At 47.0% G+C, this 19,480-nt stretch overlaps 1 pseudogene; it reads left to right on the top strand.

The window, feature by feature from the left end:
• The window catches only part of LOC147962433 (uncharacterized), an 89,137-nt pseudogene that overhangs the window by 15,944 nt on the left and 53,713 nt on the right, over positions 1-19,480 (top strand).

Raw genomic sequence — 19,480 nt, 5'->3', positions numbered from 1 at the left:
TTAACCGGAAACATAATACTTGTGTGAATACATAGACAAACTAAATGTCACTAGTGTGCCTCTACTTGACTAGCTTGTTAATCAAAGATGGTTATGTTTCCTAACCATAGACATGTGTTGTCATTTGATTAACGAGATCACATTATTAGGAGAATGATGTGATTGACATGACCCATTCCATTAGCTTAGCACCCGATCGTTTAGTATGTTGCTATTGCTTTCTTCATGACTTATACATGTTCCTATGACTATGAGATTATGCAACTCCCGTTTGCTGGAGGAACACTTTGTGTGCTACCAAACGTCCACAACGTAACTGGGTGATTATAAAGGAGCTCTACAGGTGTCTCCAAAGGTACATGTTGGGTTGGCGTATTTCGAGATTAGGATTTGTCACTCCGATTGTCGGAGAGGTATCTCTGGGCCCTCTCGGTAATGCACATCACATAAGCCTTGCAAGCATTTCAACTAATGAGTTAGTTGCGAGATGATGTATTACGAAACGAGTAAAGAGACTTGCCGGTAACGAGATTGAACTAGGTATTGAGATACCGACGATCGAATCTCGGGCAAGTAACATACCGATGACAAAGGGAACAAAGTATGTTGTTATGCGGTATGACCGATAAAAGATCTTCGTAGAATATGTGGGAGCCAATATGAGCATCCAGGTTCCGCTATTGGTTATTGACCGGAGACATGTCTCGGTCATGTCTACATTGTTCTCGAACCCGTAGGGTCCGCACGCTTAACGTTACGATGACAGTTTTATTATGAGTTTATATATTTTGATGTACCAAAGTTTGTTTGGAGTCCCGGATGTGATCACGGACATGACGAGGAGTCTCGAAATGATCGATACATAAAGATTAATATATTGGACGGCTCTATTCGGACACCGGAAGTGTTCCGGGTGATTTCGGAGAAAACCGGAGTGCCGGAGGGTTACCGGAACCCCCCCGGAGAAGTAATGGGCCTTATGGGCCCTAGTGGAGAGAGAGAGGGGCGGCCAGGGTGGGCCGTGCGCCCCCTCCCCCTCTGGTCCGAATTGGACTAGGAGAAGGGGGGGTGGCGCCCCCCTTTCCTTCTCCCTCTCCCCCTTCCTTTCCCCCTCCTAGTAGGAGTAGGAAAGAGGGGAGTCCTACTCCTACTAGGAGGAGGACTCCTCCTCCTTGGCGCGCCCTAGGGCCGGCCGGCCTCCCCTCTTGCTCCTTTATATACGGGGGCAGGGGGGCACCTCTAGACACACAAGTTGATCTTCAAGATCGTTCTCTTAGTCGTGTGCGGTGCCCCCCTCCACCATAGTCCTCGATAATATTGTAGTGGTGCTTAGGCGAAGCCCTGCGACAGTAGAACATCAAGATCGTCACCACGCCGTCGTGCTGACGGAACTCTTCCCCGACACTTTGCTGGATCGGAGTCCGGGGATCGTCATCGAGCTGAACGTGTGCTAGAACTCGGAGGTGCCGTAGTTTCGGTGCTTGATCGGTCGGGCCGTGAAGACGTATGACTACATCAACCGCGTTGTCATAACGCTTCCGCTGTCGGTCTACGAGGGTACATAGATTACACTCTCCCCTCTCGTTGCTATGCATCACCATGATCTTGTGTGTGCGTAGGAATTTTTTTTGAAATTACTACTTTCCCCAACAGTGGTATCAGAGCCTAGGTTTTATGTGTTGATGTTATATGCATGAGTAGAATACAAGTGAGTTGTGGGTGATATAGGTCATACTGCTTACCAGCATGTCATACTTTGGTTCGGCGGTATTGTTGGATGAAGCGGCCCGGACCGACATTACGCGTACGCTTACGCGAGACTGGTTCTACCGATGTGCTTTGCACACAGGTGGCTGGCGGGTGTCAGTTTCTCCAACTTTAGTTGAACCGAGTGTGGCTACGCCCGGTCCTTGCGAAGGTTAAAACATCACCAACTTGACAAACTATCGTTGTGGTTTTGATGCGTAGGTAAGATTGGTTCTTGCTTAAGCCCGTAGCAGCCACGTAAAACTTGCAACAAACAAAGTAGAGGACGTCTACCTTGTTTTTGCATGGCATGTTGTGATGTGATATGGTCAAGACATGATGCTAAATTTTATTGTATGAGATGATCATGTTTTGTGACCAAGTTATCGGCAACTGGCAGGAGCCATATGGTTGTCGCTTTATTGTATGCAATGCAATTGCACTGTAATGCTTTACTTTATTACTAAGCGGTAGCGATAGTCATGGAAGCATAAGATTGGCGAGACGACAACGATGCTACGATGATGATCAAGGTGTCGTGCCGGTGACGATGGTGATCATGACGGTGCTTCGAAGATGGATATCACAAGCACAAGATGATGATGGCCATATCATATCACTTATAATGATTGCATGTGATGTTTATCTTTTATGCATCTTATCATGCTTTGATTGACGGTAGCATTTTAAGATGATCTCTCGCTAATTATCAAGAAGTGTTCTCCCTGAGTATGCACCGTTGCGAAAGTTCTTCGTGCTGAGACACCACGTGATGATTGGGTGTGATAGGCTCTACGTTCAAATACAACGGGTGCAAAACAGTTGCACACGCGGAATACTCAGGTTATACTTGACGAGCCAAGCATATACAGATATGGCCTCGGAACACGAAGACCGAAAGGTCGAGCGTGAATCATATAGTAGATATGATCAACATAGTGATGTTCACCAATGAAACTACTCCATCTCACGTGATGATCAGACATGGTTTAGTTGATTTGGATCACGTGATCACTTAGAGGATTAGAGGGATGTCTATCTAAGTGGGAGTTCTTTAGTAATATGATTAATTGAACTTAAATTTATCATGAACTTAGTACCTGATAGTATCTTGCTTGTTTATGTTTGATTGTAGATAGATGGCCCGTGCTGTTGTTCCATTGAATTTTAATGCGTTCCTTGAGAAAGCAAAGTTGAAAGATGATGGTAGCAATTACACGGACTGGGTCCGTAACTTGAGGATTATCCTCATTGCTGCACAGAAGAATTACGTCCTGGAAGCACCGATGGGTGCCAGGCCTGCTGCTGGAGCAACACCAGATGTTATGAACGTCTGGCAGAGCAAAGCTGATGACTACTCGATAGTTCAGTGTGCCATGCTTTACGGCTTAGAATCGGGACTTCAACGACGTTTTGAACTTCATGGAGCATATGAGATGTTCCAAGAGTTGAAGTTAATATTTCAAGCAAATGCCTGGATTGAGAGATATGAAGTCTCCAATAAGTTCTATAGCTGCAAGATGGAGGAGAACAGTTCTGTCAGTGATCATATACTCAAAATGTCTGGGTATAATAATCACTTGATTCAATTGAGAGTTAATCTTCCAGATGATTGCGTCATTGACAGAATTCTCCAATCACTTCCACCTAGCTACAAGAGCTTCGTGATGAACTATAATATGCAAGGGATGAATAAGACAATTCCCGAGCTCTTCGCAATGCTGAAAGCTGCGGAGGTAGAAATCAATAAGGAGCATCAAGTGTTGATGGTCAACAAGACCACTAGTTTCAAGAAAAAGGGCAAAGGAAAGAAGAAGGGGAACTTCAAAAAGAACAGCAAGCAAGTTGCTGCTCAGGAGAAGAAACCCAAATCTGGACCTAAGCCTAAAACTGAGTGCTTCTACTGCAAGCAGACTAGTCACTAGAAGCGGAACTGCCCCAAGTATTTGGCGGATAAGAAGGATGGCAAGGTGAAAAAAGGTATATATGATATACATGTTATTGATGTGTACCTTACTAATGCTCGCAGTAGCACCTGGGTATTTGATACTGGTTTTGTTGCTAATATTTGCAACTCGAAACAGGGACTACAGATTAAATGAAGATTGGCTAATGACGAGGTGACGATGCGCGTGGGAAATGGTTCCAAAGTCGATGTGATCGCGGTCGGCACGCTACCTCTACATCTACCTTCGGGATTAGTATTAGACCTAAATAATTGTTATTTGGTGCCAGCGTTGAGCACGAACATTATATCTGGATCTTGTTTGATGTGAGACGGTTATTCATTTAAATCAGAGAATAATGGTTGTTCTATTTATATGAGTAATATCTTTTATGGTCATGAACCCTTGAAGAGTGGTATATTCTTATTAAATCTCGATAGTAGTGACACACATATTCATAATGTTGAAGCCAAAAGATGCAGAGTTGATAATGATAGTGCAACTTATTTGTGGCACTGCTGTTTAGGTCATATCGGTGTAAAGCGCATGAAGAAACTCCATACTGATGGAATTTTGGAACCACTTGATTATGAATCACTTGGTACTTGCGAACCGTGCCTTATGGGCAAGATGATCAAAACACCGTTCTCCGGTACTATGGAGAGAGCAACAGATTTGTTGGAAATCATACATACAGATGTATGTGGTCCAATGAATGTTGAGGCTCGTGGCGGATATCGTTATTTTCTCACCTTCACAGATGACTTAAGCAGATATGGGTATATCTACTTAATGAAACATAAGTCTGAAACATTTGAAAAGTTCAAAGAATTTCAGAGTGAAGTTGAAAATCATCATAACAAGAAAATAAAATTCCTACGATCTGATCGTGGAGGAAAATATTTGAGTTACGAGTTTGGTGTACATTTGAAATAATGCGGAATAGTTTCGCAACTCACGCCACCCGGAACACCACAGCGTAATGGTGTGTCCGAACGTCGTAATCATACTTTACTAGATATGGTACGATCTATGATGTCTCTTACTGATTTACCGCTATCATTTTGGGGTTATGCTTTAGAGACGGCCGCATTCACGTTAAATAGGGCACCATAAAAATCCGTTGAGACGACGCCTTATGAACTGTGGTTTGGCAAGAAACCAAAGTTGTCGTTTCTGAAAGTTTGGGGCTGCGATGCTTATGTGAAAAAGCTTCAACCTGATAAGCTCGAAGCCAAATCGGAGAAATGTGTCTTCATAGGATATCCAAAGGAAACTATTGGATACACCTTCTATCACAGATCCGAAGGCAAGACTTTTGTTGCTAAATTCGGAAACTTTCTAGAGAAGGAGTTTCTCTCGAAAGAAGTGAGTGGGAGGAAAGTAGAACTTGATGAGGTAACTGTACCTGCTCCCTTATTGGAAAATAGTACATCACAGAAACCGGTTTCTGTGACACCTACACCAATTAGTGAGGAAGCTAATGATGATGATCATGAAACTTCAGAACAAGATACTACTGAACCTCGTAGATCAACCAGAGTAAGATCCGCACCAGAGTGGTACGGTAATCCTGTTCTGGAAGTCATGCTACTAGATCATGATGAACCTACGAACTATGAAGAAGTGATGGTGAGCCCAGATTCCGCAAAATGGCTTGAAGCCATGAAATCTAAGATGGGATCCATGTATGAGAACAAAGTGTGGACTTTGGTTGACTTGCCCAATGATCGGCAAGCAATTGAGAATAAATGGATCTTCAAGAAGAAGACTGACGCTGACGGTAATGTTACTGTCTACAAAGCTCGACTTGTCGCAAAAGGTTTTCGACAAGTTCAAGGGATTGACTACGATGAGACCTTCTCACCCGTAGCGATGCTTAAGTCTGTCCGAATCATGTTAGCAATTGCCACATTTTATGATTATGAAATTTGGCAGATGGATATCAAAACTGCATTCCTAAATGGATTTCTGGAAGAAGAGTTGTATATGATGCAGCCAGAAGGTTTTGTCGATCCAAAGGGAGCTAACAAAGTGTGCAAGCTCCATCGATCCATTTATGGACTGGTGCAAGCCTCTCGGAGTTGGAATAAACGCTTTGATAATGTGATTAAAGCATTTGGGTTTGTACAGACTTTTGGAGAAGCTTGTATTTACAAGAAAGTGAGTGGGAGCTCTGTAGCATTTTTGATATTATATGTGGATGACATATTACTAATCGGAAATGATATACAATTTCTGGATTGCATAAAGGGATACTTGAATAAGAGTTTTTCAATGAAAGACCTCGGTGAAGCTGCTTACATATTGGGCATTAAGATCTATAGAGATAGATCAAGATGCTTAATTGGACTTTCACAAAGCACATACCTTGACAAAGTTTTGAAGAAGTTCAAAATGGATCAAGCAAAGAAAGGATTCTTGCCTGTGTTACAAGGTGTGAAATTGAGTAAGACTCAATGCCCGACCACTGCAGAAGATAGAGAGAAAATGAAAGATGTTCCCTATGCTTCAGCCATAGGCTCTATCATGTATGCAATGCTGTGTACCAGACCTGATGTGTGTCTTGCTATAAGTCTAGTAGGGAGGTACCAAAGTAATCCAGGAGTGGATCGCTGGACAGCGGTCAAGAACATCCTGAAATACCTGAAAAGGACTAAGGATATGTTTCTCGTATATGGAGGTGACAAAGAGCTCATCATAAATGGTTACGTTGATGCAAGCTTTGACACTGATCCGGACGATTCTAAATCGCAAACCGGATACGTGTTTACATTAAACGGTGGAGCTGTCAGTTGGTGCAGTTCTAAACAAAGCGTTGTGGCGGGATATACATGTGAAGCGGAGTACATAGCTGCTTCGGAAGCAGCAAACGAAGGAGTCTGGATGAAGGAGTTCATATCCGATCTAGGTGTCATACCTAGTGCACCGGGTTCAATGAAAATCTTTTGTGACAATACTGGTGCAATTGCCTTGGCAAAGGAATCTAGATTTCACAAGAGAACCAAGCACATCAAGAGACGCTTCAATTCCATCCGGGATCTAGTCCAGGTGGGAGACATAGAGATTTGCAAGATACATACGGATCTGAATGTAGCAGACCCGTTGACTAAGCCTCTTCCACGAGCAAAACATGATCAGCACCAAAGCTCCATGGGTGTTAGAATCATTACTCTGTAATCTAGATTATTGACTCTAGTGCAAGTGGGAGACTGAAGGAAATATGCCCTAGAGGCAATAATAAAGTTATTATTTATTTCCTTATATCATGATAAATGTTTATTATTCATGCTAGAATTGTATTAACCGGAAACATAATACTTGTGTGAATACATAGATAAACTAAATGTCACTAGTGCGCCTCTACTTGACTAGCTCGTTAATCAAAGATGGTTATGTTTCCTAACCATAGACATGTGTTGTCATTTGATTAACGGGATCACATTATTAGGAGAATGATGTGATTGACATGACCCATTCCATTAGCTTAGCACCCAATCGTTTAGTATGTTGCTATTGCTTTCTTCATGACTTATACATGTTCCTATGACTATGAGATTATGCAACTCCCGTTTGCCAGAGGAACACTTTGTGTGCTACCAAACGTCACAACATAACTGGGTGATTATAAAGGAGCTCTACAGGTGTCTCCAAAGGTACATGTTGGGTTGGCGTATTTCGAGATTAGGATTTGTCACTCCGATTGTCGGAGAGGTATCTCTGGGCCCTCTCAGTAATGCACATCACATAAGCCCTTCAAGCATTGCAACTAATGAGTTAGTTGCGAGATGATGTATTACGAAACGAGTAAAGAGACTTGCCGGTAACGATATTGAACTAGGTATTGAGATACCGACGATCGAATCTCGGGCAAGTAACATACCGATGAAAAAGGGAACAAAGTATGTTGTTATGCGGTCTGACCGATAAAAGATCTTCGTAGAATATGTAGGAGCCAATATGAGCATCCAGGTTCCGCTATTGGTTATTGACCGGAGACATGTCTCGGTCATGTCTACATTGTTCTCGAACCCGCAGGGTCCGCACGCTTAACGTTACGATGACAGTTTTATTATGAGTTTATATATTTTGATGTACCGAAGTTTGTTCGGAGTCCCGGATGTGATCACGGACATGACGAGGAGTATCAAAATGATCGAGACATAAAGATTGATATATTGGATGGCTATATTCGGACACCGGAAGTGTTCCGGGTGATTTCGGAGAAAACCGGAGTGCCGGAGGGTTACCGGACCCCCCCGGGAGAAGTAATGGACCTTATGGGCCCTAGTGGAGAGAGAGAGGGGCGGCCAGGGTGGGCCGCGCGCTCCCTCCCCCTCTGGTCCGAATTGGACTAGGGGAAGGGGGGCGGCGCCCCCCTTTCCTTCTCCCTCTCCCCCTTCCTTTCCCCCTCCTAGTAGGAGTAGGAAAGAGGGGAGTCCTACTCCTACTAGGAGGAGGACTCCTCCTCCTTGGCGCGCCCTAGGGCCGGCCGGCCTCCCCCCTTGCTCCTTTATATACGGGGGCAGGGGGGCACCTCTAGACACACAAGTTGATCTTCAAGATCGTTCTCTTAGGCGTGTGCGGTGCCCCCCTCCACCATAGTCCTCGATAATATTGTAGTGGTGCTTAGGCGAAGCCCTACGACAGTAGAACATCAAGATCGTCACCACGCCGTCATGCTGACGGAACTCTTCCCCGACACTTTGCTGGATCGGAGTTCGGGGATCGTCATCGAGATGAACGTGTGCTAGAAATCGGAGGTGCCGTAGTTTCGGTGCTTGATCGGTCGGGTCATGAAGACGTACGACTACATCAACCGCGTTGTCATAACGCTTCCGCTGTCAGTCTATGAGGGTACGTAGATTACACTCTCCCCTCTCGTTGCTATGCATCACCATGATCTTGCGTGTGCGTAGGAATTTTTTTGAAATTACTACTTTCCCCAACACCATCAAATAAAGATGGCAGAGTCAGACCAAGCCGCAACGGCATTCATCACACCATACGGCCCATTCTGCTTCAACACAATGCCCTTCGGGCTCAAAAACGCCGGTGCAACATATCAGCGCATGATTCAGACATGTCTGGCAAACCAGATCGGCAAAATAGTGGAGGCATACGTAGATGATGTGGTCGTTAAAACAAGACATGTCGAATCTCTAGTAGACAACTTGAGGCTAACATTCGATAACCTCCGAACATACGACATCAAGCTCAACCCGGAAAAATGCTTTTCGGCGTTCTAGCCGGAAAGCTCTTGGGCTTCAATGTATCCGGTAGAGGAATTGAAGCAAATCCAGCCAAGATCCGAGCTCTGTCACAATTGGATATCCCGAAGGACCTCAAACAAATACAAAAATTAACCGGATGCATGACGGCTCTAAGCCGCTTTATCTCCCGCTTGGGAGAAAAGGCCCTACCCCTTTACCGCCTCCTTCGGTGCACCGAACACTTCAAGTGGACGGATGCAGCCACGGCCGGACTCGACGAAATAAAAGCCATCTTGGCAACAAACCCAGTCCTGGCCGCGCCAAACATTGGCGAACCAATGCTATTATACATTGCAGCAACCCATCGGGTCGTAAGCACAGTGCTCATCGTCGAACGAGAAACGGACGGACACAAATTCCCCCTTCAAAAGCCGGTCTACTATGTGTCCACTGTCCTTACTCCGTGCAAGTCACGGTACCCGCATTATCAAAAGATTGCGTACGCGGTATTTATGGCATCCCGGAAGCTGCGACACTACTTTCAAGAGTGTTCAATAACAGTAGCCTCAGAAGTGCCACTTAACGATATTATAAACAACCGCGACGCGACGGGCCGGATTGCAAAATGGGCCATTGAGCTCCTCCCCCCCGACATAACTTACAAGCCACGGCGAGCTATAAAGTCGCAAGTCTTGGCCGACTTCGTCGCAGAATGGACGGAGGCCGAACTCCCTAAAGAGTACGGCACATATTCAAACTGGGTCATGCACTTCGACGGCTCCAAAATGTTGGCCGGTCTGGGGCCTGGCGTCGTTTTGACGTCCCCCACAGGAGACATGGTTCAATACGTACTCCAGATAATGTACACAGACTCCAACAACGCAGCCGAATATGAGTCCCTTTTACATGGTCTCTGGATGGCAGTATTCATGGGCATTCAACGCCTAGAGGTGCGCGGGGACTCGAACCTCGCAATATCCCAAATAAATGGAGACTTTGATGCCAAGGATCCAAAAATGGCAGCTTATCGCAACGCCGTCCTAAAAATGTCAGCTCAGTTCGAAGGGCTCGAATTTCACCATATAGCTCGGGAAAATATTCAGGCGGTAGATGTCCTGGCATGCATCGCCGCAAAATGCAATGTAGTCCCCCCCAACATCTTCTTGGAAAGGCTATTCAAGCCGTCCGTAGTATGGGAAGGGGAACCTGGCAATAACAGCCCGGACCCAACCGCACTGCCCGACACCGAACACTCTGACATAATTGGAGGCTCTGCCAATGAAATAACACCTTCAGCCCACGTAATAATGACCGTCATCGCCCCGTGGACAGAACCATTCCTCGCCTACCTTACCAGGCAGGAACTCCCCAAGGACCAAAATGAGGCATGCTGCATAGTGCAGCGATCCAAAGCCTATAAAGTCCATGAGGGAGAGCTTTATAAGAAAAGCACTACCGGAGTCATTCAAAGGTGCATCTCCGAAGAGGAAGGGCGGAACCTCCTGGCTGAAATTCATGCCGGACTCGGCGGTCATCACGCTGTAGCTCGGTCCCTTGTAAGCAAGGCCCTCCGTACAGGCTTTTATTGGCCGACGGCCCGGGAAGACGCCCAGGACTTAGTCCAACGATGCGTCGGTTGCCAGCTTTTTGCAAACCAAAGCCATATGCCACCCACCGCCCTCCAAACTATCCCCATCACTTGGCCCTTCGCGGTCTGGGGGCTTGACATGGTTGGACCCCTTAAAGGCGGAACCCACAAGAAAAAAATACTTACTTGTCATGGTGGATAAAGTTCACCAAATGGATAGAAGCCAAGCCTGTTAAGACGGCCGAATCCGGACCGGTGATAGACTTTATATCCGGGGTTGTACGCCGTTACGGCGTACCCCACAGCATCATCACTGATAACGGCACGAACTTTACGGCCGACAAGGTAAAACTCTGGTGCAAAAACATGGGCATCAAGCTCGATTATGCTTCCGTCTATCACCCACAAACTAACGGCCAGGTCGAACGTGCAAATGGTCTTATCATGAGCGGCATCAAACCCAGATTAGTGCGATCCCTTAAGGAATCTAATACGCACTGGGTAGAGGAGCTCGACTCCGTACTCTGGGGGCTGCAGACCACGCGGAATCGCACCACCGGATACACACCATTCTTCATGGTGTACGGCGCAAAGGCAGTTTTGCCCTGCGACATAATTCATGACTCACCTCGAGTGTGCATGTACGAAGAAAGAGAAGCCGAGCTCGATCGACAGGATAGTTTGGACGCCTTGGAGGAAGAGCGTGACGTGGCAAAAGCCCGTTCCGCATTCTATCAACAGCAGGCTCGAAGATACCAAAGTAGAGAAGTACGGGCCAAAAATTACAACGTTGGCGAATTAGTTCTACGCCTGCCGGACAAGAAAAAGGACAAACTCAAGCCCAAGTGGGAAGGTCCCTTCATAATTGATCAAGTCCTGACTGGTGGAGCGTACCGCCTGCGAGATGCATCGGATAACCGACTCAAGCCGAACCCATGGAACGCAGCCCGTCTCCAAAGATTCTACGCCTAGCGCCGGACTCTGTGTTCGTCTCCTTCCTCTGTCCATTTTTTATATACTTTATGTCTTACATTTCTCTCCTTCTCCTCTCTCTCTCTCTTATAGCCTTTAAAGGCTCATACAGTGATGCGCTATCCGCGCTCATTAAACCTGGGGGCTTCCTTAAACAGAAGCTTATTTATACGGGCTTCATGCCCAACACATGTGTCACACTTCCGCATGTACCTTTTATTCACCATTATATGCATCGATATGACTTAAGTTTTGGCCAAGATGGGTTTCCTGGCTCCTGTGCTTACCCCTACGTTCCCGATTGTTCGGCTAGGTGGTAAAGGGAGCACCTCTGCGATTGTTACTGCCGGGTCAGCCGGATGTGTACCTCAGACTGGGTGAAGCCGAAAGCTAGCGTTCTTAAGGGAATATTCGGTCGGTGAACTAAAGATGATCTTTTTTTTCACTTATTTATCTATACACCCCCAGATGTTTTTCCTGCGTCTCTTTTCACAGAATGGACATGCACTTTAGGGCATGCCTCCCAGGGGAAGGAACCCCTAACGGAACTATTCTCCCTGGAAGATGTTTCTTACTAACCATGTAATATAACATAACTAGTTGGTCATTTGCCTGTTCAAGCACTAATGACCCCTACGCCTGGTCTCCACGCATACCCTGGTTCTTATATAACCGCGAGGGTATTCAGACACACTCCGGACCGTCAGGTCCCGAGGTTGAAGCAAAAATATCGGCCATGACAAACGATCTACAATCCGGCTAGAAGGCATTACACATGTCAATTATAATTACATGGTCAATCTGACTGATTGTATTCCTCTTCAATACCATCTAACAGGCTGTCTAGTTTACAGTCCTGTTGGGAATACTTTGCGGCCAATTCTACTGGCCTTATACTAAGCTCACAGGGATCTCCTTCCCATCGGGCCCCACGGGTCCGACCTCGGCCATATGGTTTGGGTCAGCCTTCGTGTACCGCATCTTCACCATGGCCCAGGCCTCCCTGGCGCCTTGACGGCAGGCTGACATCTTCCACAATCAGAAGCGCCGCCGCGCTCCCTTCAGCTTCTCTACAAGCTCTCCAAGGCCTTCGGGCATGGAGACGGATGGCCACAAGGCCTGGGCGACGCTTTGCATCACCTGCCGAACTCGCTCGTGCAGTTGTGAGAGCTCGGGAAGAAGGTCACCCATAGAACCGGGCATTTCCTCTGCAGGACGACCTGTTAGCATACCTACAGACATTACTCTGTTAGTCGACTTCCTCGCTGAACTCTTTTTTCAAAGTTCGTTTAAGCACTTACTATATATGCCGCATCGAAGCCGCCGATTCTCCTTCATGGAGTCCAACAACTGGGCACGAACATCCTTCAGTTCAACGCCCAGCTTGGTGTTGGCATCTTGGAGATCGTTCTTCTCCCGCCTCACCTTTGTCAGCACGCTCTCACCAGCCTTCAGCTGGCGTCGGAGTTGTTGCTCTTCCGGATTTAATCCGGCGCCATCTGCAATTTCATTTGTCAGATTTGCACCCACGCTGCACTTCACAAAATAGTTATCTTTCGAAGCGTATATTACCAGAGGGGGTCTCCTTGGGCTCCCCTGCCATGGCTAGTGCGGCCTCAAGTTGGGCTTTGCACTCTTCCAGCTCCTGGGACAGTAGGGTATTCTTTTCTGTAAGAACCTGCATAACAAATGATCCTTAAATCAGTTATTCTAACTGTTTCAAGTCTCGGGGGCTACTGGTATATATATAATTACCAAAATTTTCTTACCCGTATGTCTTTTACATATTGCTCCGTGGCTCTGGCTAAACCATTTTGAGCGGCACGGAGGTACGCATCTCCCGAATTGAAGGCATCCAATGCCTCTTGGGAGAAACAAGCATCGCGAAGAACTGTCCGGCGACGCCTGTGGTTCATGGCACTCTCCACCTCGGAATTGGTGGCAGACAGCCTGTCCGCATCCTCTATCGAAGGAGCGTCCGGTGCGGGCCTCGTGTTCGCCTCCGCTTCCGGACCAGGCTTTGGAGCCTGGCTGGTGGAGGCGCGATTGGCAACCTCTCCGGATATAGTCCGGCGAGGTCTCTTCGTCCTGAAGAGAGCACGAGCGTTAGTATGCCTTGAAGGGATAACACCTGGGAATAAGATGGCGCGTTATACCTTTGCACCGGCGTCTCAGTCCGGACCGCACTTCTCTTCAGCCCGTGGGGCCTTGCCGCCCCTCGTTGGCTAGTCGCCGCAGGCTCGGCCTCCCGTCTCAAGGACCTCCCCTACAAAACACGGTTGTCATACGGCAACCGAAAACACGCGAGGATAGATCCCTTTTCAAAGTGCTGGGACTTCGGTCTCAGTTACCTGTGAGGCTGGGAGTAGCCTGGGTAATCGGCCGTAATGGCCACCAAGGCATTGTCCTTGCTCAATTGATGAAACACCCCATCAATCAGCTCCATAGATAAGTCTGGATCCTCTTGAGAGGCCGGGTCGAGGAACCGTCCCGGATCCTCGGGTTGTGGAGGGGGGCTATTTATTTCTTTAATAGTCTGGCGCAGTTCCTGCGTTGATGTCGTTAGACTGAATATTTAACGATGGGAATATAAAACGGATGGGCAAGTAAAAGTGTCCACTTACCCAACTTGGGGGATTGTACATAGAAAATCCACCATGTGGGTTGACGCGGAGAAATTCCTCCTCTTCTCCCTTGTACAAAGTGGACAAGATCTTTATTAGAGCGGTAGCCGAATCCGGCCCCTTACGGCCGTGGCGGGTGGCGTCGTCCTCCCCGTTGAAGTCCCACATGGGGCGGCCTCTATACTGAAGCGGTTGCACCCCTCGCATGATGCATGCGGCCATGACCCCGATCATGGTCAGTCCGGAATGAGCTAACAATCTTATCCATCCCATCAGGTAAAGAACGACCTTGTCGCTTTCCCTCTGAGGGCTCCATGGACGCCAGCTTAGGCGCTTCTTTAGGGGAGCACTGTCGAACTCAGGGAGGCCGATCCGGACAGGATCCGGCAGCGGGACGTCCTCTATATAAAACCATTCCGAAGGCCAGTCTTCGGACGCCTTCTTTGGGGTTCCGGATAGATATCCGGTCCCGGTGATGCGCCACATTTCGGCTTCGCCCACTTGATATATTGACCCCTTCTTAGAACGGGGCACAAGGCAGAATAGCCTTTTCCACAGCGCAAAATGAGCCTCGCAGCCCAAAAACAGCTCGCAAAGGGCTACGAAGCCCGCGATATGCAATATGGAGGCAGGCGTGAGGTTGTGCAGCTGGAGGCCATAGAACTCCAGGAGCCCCTGGAGAAACGGATGAATTGGAAATCCGAGCCGTCTTATTAAGTAAGGGACAAGGCATACCCGCTCTCCTTTGGAGGGATTGGGGACGCTCTCCGCTTGCTCTCCGCCATTATAGGTGGCAAGTCCGGCTCGAACCGAGACCATATAGGCTGGGGGGAGAAATCCCTTGGTCTGGAGCGTCGCTAGCTCGCTGTGCGGGATGGAGCACCTCTTCCAATCTCCAGGCTGAGGGCTGGAAGGGCGAGAGGAGGAGCTGTGGCGGCCGGCCATGATAGAATGGACCTCTGTCGGATACGCTCTGATGAATACTCGCGGAGGGGAGAAGGTGTGTGTCAGTGTCAAAACCGGCGGATCTCGGGTAGGGGGTCCCGAACTGTGCGTCTAGGCCGGATGGTAACAGGAGGCAAGGGACACGAAGTTTTACCCAGGTTCGGGCCCTCTTGATGGAGGTAAAACCCTACGTCCTGCTTGATTAATATTGATGATATGGGTAGTACAAGAGTAGATCTACCACGAGATCAAGGAGGCTAAACCCTAGAAGCTAGCCTATGGTATGATTGTTGTTCGTCCTATGGACTAAAACCCTCCGGTTTATATAGACATCGGAGAGGGCTAGGGTTACACAGAGTCTGTTACAATGGTAGGAGATCTACATATCCGTATCGCCAAGCTTGCCTTCCACGCCAAGGAAAGTCCCTTCCAGACACGGGACGAAGTCTTCAATCTTGTATCTTCATAGTCCAGGAGTCCGGCTGAAGGTATAGTCCGGCCATCCGGACACCCCCTAATCCAGGACTCCCTCAGTAGCCCCTGAACCAGGCTTCAATGACGACAAGTCCGGCGCGCAGATTGTCTTCGGCATTGCAAGGCGGGTTCCTCCTCCAAGTACTTCATAGAAGATTTTGAACACAAAGATAGTGTCCGGCTCTGCAAAATAATTTTCCAGGAGACTTGCCGTCGTACGTGGAAAGGGCTCCCAATGATCTGCACTGAAGCTGAACTTGAAGAGGATGGCTTCACAGAGCGCTTCAAATTTCACACCACACCTCCTAGGAGGGCTGTGATGCGCAACACACCATCACTTGAAGACTCTGAGTATTCCTCATCTGCTGCCACCGTCACTGCGAGGATCATTGATGAAGATGATGATGCTACTTCACCACCACCTGCCTCAGCACCTCAAAGCTCAGCACCGCCAAACAACTCCACCGACCCTGCTGCGCCTGGGAACGCGTAGAAAACTCTATGTCTTCAAACCTTTTTGGTCATTCCTGACAAAAGGGGGAGAAGCATATGATGTTTATAGTCTTCAAGCGGGTCAACATGGGCGGGTGCCTTGTTTTGTTATACTTTGCTTCGTGTTTACAACTCTTGTTTTTGCTTCATTTGGTTCTTTTGAGTTGTAAACACTAAAACTCGATGGTCGTCTGCTACTTGTTTACCACTCTGTTTGCGAAGATAAATTCCGCACTCATCTCATTCTGCAGACGTCCATTTTCCATTATGCATGTCATTATCTTCATATACTTTCACATGCATAGTGGATTGTCATCATAAGCTGAAGCTGATCTCCACAAGTACAACCTGCCATGTGCATTTGCATTCCAAAAGCAAATTAACTTATATGCACATCTTCAGGGGGAGCTCTTGCAACTTATGAAGACAATTCCTTTACAAACTTCACACTTTATATTCCCCGTTGAAAACTTCAACTAGTTTGTCATCAATCACCAAAAAGGGGGAGATTGTAAGTGCATCTAGTGCCACCCCTAGTTGGTTTTGGAGTATTGACGACAAGCCTAGTTGAGGGACTAATGTGTTTGTGAGAATTGCAGGAAAACACAGGTAGAAGTCCCTCATTGATTCGGTTTTACTACCAGAGATGACCCCTAAAAATGTATGAAGACATTGAAGACAAAGGTGGTATATGAAGATATTCACATTGAAGACTATGACAACAGAAGACACGTTATGAAGCCTATGGAACTCGAAGACTTAGATCCTTCGTAGTTCTTTTTATTCTTGTTGAGTCATAGGAACCACCGTACTGTTAAGTGGGGTCCAGGAGAACCAGTCAGAATGACTGAAGTGATGCCTAAATCAAAAACCTATGTCTTCGAGTGAAGACAATGAGAGCGAATCTTGTCCAGAGCCGGACAAGTCAGCTTTGCTTGTAGCCCAAGTAAAGTTGCCATGAGAGTTCGAAATCTGACCGTTGAGACACGTGTCAGTTCCTTAGTGACCCAGGGTCATTTCGGACAAATCAGGTCGGGTTGCCAAGTGGCTATAAATAGCCCACCCCCACAACCATAAACGGTTGGCTGCTCAGATTTCAGTGCATGGCTTTTGTCGTTTGAGAGCAACCCACCTCGAAGCCTTTGAGAGAAAATTCCTAGCGAGGAGAAAAGCCCTAACCACCCAGAGCCAGAGTAAATTGGGCATCACTTGAGTCTTCTTGTCTGTGTGATCTGAAGACTTATTACACTTGAGGACTGTGAATCCTCCAGACGGTTAGGCGTCGCGTTCAGAGCATCCAAGAGACATTGTGGATTGCCAGTGAACGAAGTCTGTGAAGGTTTGGGAGTCTACCTTGAAGACTTACCAGAGTGATTGGGCGAGGACTAAGTGACCTTAGCTCAAGGAGAATACGGTGAGGACTTGGTGTCCTGAACTGTGTGTTCAGGACTGGGTGTCCGGGACTGTGTGTCCTAAGGTTTAAATACCTAGCCGCTCCAACCAGACGTACAGTTGTCACAGCAACTGGAACTGGTCCAACATATCATTGTCTTCAACGAGTCACTGGTTTCATCTTCACTTCCTTCCCTTGCTGTTACTTATTGTGAAGTCATTGCATGCTTGCTTTATCATTTGTCTTCACAACGTGAATGCATGATCTGTGTGGCTTCATAACTTCTTCCCACTTGATCCTTATTACACTGAAGCTGTTTGTCACTGTGCTTTCACTCTGTGAATACATGACCATGGCTGGCCTAGTGTAATCTAACTTCCGCTGCATAGTAATAGGCATAATCTTCACTGTTTGTCTTCATAACTCCCAAGTTTTGAAGACTTTCATAAAAATCACCTATTCACCCCCCCTCTAGTCGATATAACGCACTTTCAATTGGTATCAGAGCAAGGTGCTCCCTTGTTCTGTGTGATTCGGTTTAACCACCTGGAGTTTTAGCTATGTCGACTGCAGGGATAATCAAATTCTCCGCTGCGTGCCCCGTCTTCGATGGAACTGAATATCCCTACTGGAAGAATAAGATGCGCATGCATCTTGAAGCCATTGACGTCGACCTATGGTATGTCGTCGAAAACGGCGTTCCCAAGGCTGGAGAAGGTGTCACTGCTGCTGATGTCAAGAAGTTCACTCAACTGGACTCTACTGCCAAGAATATCATCTGTGGTCATCTGACCAAAGGACAGTATGGCCGTGTGAGTGCCTTGAAGACATCCAAGCTAGTCTGGGACTGGCTCTCCAAGGTCAATGAAGGCATCTCAACCCAGAGAGATCAGAGAATCAGTGTTCTTCGCAACCTCTTCAACCGCTTCAAGTGAAATGACAATGAGAATGTTCAGCACACCTTTGATCGGCTCACTGACATCACAAATGAGCTTCAAGCCCTCGGCGCCACTGAGATCACCAAACATGAAATCGTCAAGATGCTGCTGAGATCACTTGATAGTTCGTTTGACATCCTGGCCCTGATGATTCAAGAACGTCCTGATTTCAAGACACTCGATCCGTCTAACATACTTGAGAGGCTCAACACACATGAGTTTCAGCTTTCTGAGAAAAGAGATATCTACGGTCCAAACTATGGGCGAACTCGCACCTTGAAGGCAAAAGCTGTCTCCTCATCTGAAGAAGAATCTGACTGCAGTTCTGATGATCCTGAAGACATTGGAAGAGAACTTGCAATGCTAGTGAAGAAGTTCCAAAAATTCACCAAGAAGAAAGGCTTCATAAAATCTTCACGATCAAGCTCAAGGAATGATGAAGCTTCTGCTCATGACTACAAGAAGAAAACATGTCACAAGTGCAAGAAAACTGGACACTTCATCTCTGAGTGTCCACAGTGGGACAATGAGAACAGAAGGAAGAAGAAGAGCAAGGAATATGATTCTGACGACAAGAAGAAGAAGAAATACTCAAAGTCTTCTTCCAAGTCTTCATCAAAGTCTTCATCACACAAGAAGAGCTCATCTGGCAAGGCACGTGCGTTTGTTGGAAAGGAGATGGATTCAGAGGAGGAGTCCGCATCTGAGGAGGCAGAGGTGGAGTCTGAGGAGGAGTCTGATTCTGGCATTGCGAGTCTGGCTACAGCATACGTCGCCAAGTCCATCTTCAACACTGAAGACAATGACTGCATCACCGACACCGACGCAAATGACAAGAATGACTCCACTCCTACCTACTGCTTCATGGCACGCGGTGCCAAGGTAAACACACGCACTACTCGCTATGAAACATCTAGTGACGATGACTCTGAATGTGATTCAAAACCTAGCTACAAAACACTTGCTAAAATTGCAACTGAACAACAGAAAGCTATGGAACATATTCAAAAACTGTTAGACAGAAGCGATGATCTGTTGGGTGCTGAAATGACTCGATCTGAATCCTTAATTGAAGACATAAAAAACCTTCACGTTAAGTATCAGGAACTTGAAGATCGTCATGATACTCTCTCAACAACTCATGAAAAG

This window comes from Triticum urartu, chromosome 7A, assembly GCF_056163025.1.
Source record: "Triticum urartu cultivar PI428250 chromosome 7A, HENAU_Tu73, whole genome shotgun sequence".
Taxonomy (NCBI): domain Eukaryota; kingdom Viridiplantae; phylum Streptophyta; class Magnoliopsida; order Poales; family Poaceae; genus Triticum; species Triticum urartu.
Note: the sequence above shows the minus strand (reverse complement) of the source record. Positions and strands in the feature narration are given on the sequence as shown.